The sequence below is a fragment of the Cyprinodon variegatus genome, unplaced genomic scaffold (genome assembly GCF_000732505.1).
Source record: "Cyprinodon variegatus isolate N-32 unplaced genomic scaffold, C_variegatus-1.0 Scaffold33, whole genome shotgun sequence".
Taxonomy (NCBI): Eukaryota; Metazoa; Chordata; class Actinopteri; order Cyprinodontiformes; family Cyprinodontidae; genus Cyprinodon; species Cyprinodon variegatus.
In genome coordinates, this window is record NW_015150486.1 from 2035903 (window position 1) to 2038120 (window position 2218).

The window sequence follows — 2218 nt, forward strand, 5'->3', positions numbered from 1 at the left end:
CTTCTTGCACAAAATCCACTGAGCCTCATGTATGTTCCCTGGTTTTAGCCATGGAGAAAACTCTTGGCTGGAGACAATTTTCGGCCGCAACAACGCTTTATTGGTTCCGCTATCGGGACGGAACCAATAATGGCGAGCCATTCTTTTTTTAAAATAAAAAAAAAAAAAGGTCAATTTTAATGTTTTATTTAGATTACAAAAATAAATCATGATAAAAATAATCCTATTTATGATGTTTTAAAAATTAAGACCTACAAAAGACTGATTTAAGACATTTTAATGCCAATTAAGGCCTTAGTTTTATTTTAAAGAATTCAATGCCTTTTAAGACTTTTTAAGGACCCGCGGGAACCCTGAAATATGACAAAATTCAATAAAAAATAGATTTGAAAAATAAAATCGAAGAAAACAGCAAAGTTACTTTCAAAACCTTTTTTTCTATTTTAAGAAGCTTTTCAAAATTTATTTTCTGGATTGCATTTTTTTAAGTTACCGTTGATATTTTTATGCTTCAACAATGGAACAAACTTAACTCCATCAGCCTGCTTATAAAGAATTTAAAGCTTATAAGATTATTTTTAGGAGATTTTGGCTTTGAATAAAGTTGGCCTGCTCTGTCTGTTCTACTGCCTGTTGATCCCTGCTTGCCTGTCTGCCTGAACCCCCCCACCCCCCCGTACTTCCTACTCTTTCCTTCTGCTGCCAGACTTCACAAGCCCTACAGCCTCAGTGATGGGCCAATGGGAGATAGGCTCCCGGGCACAGGAGACTTGTCCATGAAGAAGACTCCCTATGAATAATGCAGCCAATTTCACTTAGAGGCATTATATTTCCCTGTAATGCCAATATGTATCATTTACAACAGCTTGATTCTCCTCTTTAGTGTAACTGCTCGGTGAAAGAAGTGCGACGTGACCTGCTCACGGCTTGTGTGCATCACTACGTTGCTAATGAGGCCCCATTACCTGTTCTGACAAACACAATGTGAGGCCGTCGTTATAAATGCAACAAATGTCTTCAGTCACTAAACTAATCTGATCTTCTTATGTCATCTGTGTGCAGTGTTCACTTCCTGCTCCGAATCAATCTATGTTCTTATTCTGGGATTAACAGAAGCGAGGAAAAAGTTTATATTTAGAATTTAAAAGTAAAAGACTGTCCTAATATGGCTGCAGACTTACAAGTAGAAGGCATTAGAGAAATAAAGATTCAAAAAGAGTGAAGATAGAAGCATCTCATCATCTCTAAGCCTCCTCCAAGGCTGCAGTCTCTCAAGCCCACAACAGCTGGAGGGCTCATTTCAAAACACTGGATTAGAGAACCTCTGCGCTCCGAGCGTCTAAGCTCCCACGACCAAAGGACGACGCTCAAACACTCACACACGTGTTTAGAATAAGAACTCACAAACAAGCAAACACATAGGGTTCACACACTGCGTACACTGTTCCTTTTGAACTCAAAAACATGCAGATGAAATGCTACCCACTGCCATGAGCGCACATCCAAACTCATCGGTCCATGTCATTGGTGACATGTATGGTGGGCCTGTAGGGACACATCTAAGAGAGAGAAAGCAGCAGGAATTGCTTGGCATTGCCTCATTATAGTGCACACTTCTGCCAAAGCTTGTTGCCAGTTCTTCAGCTTCACGCTTAAAGCATGTTTAGTGCACAGCTGCTTCTCAAGAGTTCATCCATAAAGACTTAGACAAAATGAAGGGAACTTTAATCACTCCAAAAATTGACTCCTACATACACATACATTCTGTGTATTATTGGGCTGTAACAAAACAAAAAAAAACCCAGCATGGCTTAATGATAGTCAAACAAAAAGTTCATATTATGATCTAAATGTTTAAATTATTGTTGCTATTGCTGAATCGATGTATAACTCAACTAGGTTTTAATTATGTTTATACAATTAGCCATTCTAGGTTTTAATGACATCAAACCCTTATAATTTAGTATGGAGTAAACTTTGATCCATTATTGTTGTGAGCAAAGAATAAAAGTTATTAAAAAAAAAACGCAATTCATGAATTTAAACTCTGAAAACCATCTTTATGAAAAAAAGGTTTTGAAAGAAACTTTGCACATTTCTCAGTTTTTTGTTTTTACGTTATAATACTTTGTCCTTTTTTTCCCCAGATTTTATACAGTGTGGCAAAAAAGTATTTAGTCAGCCACCAATAGTGCAAGTTCTCCCACTTAAAAAGATG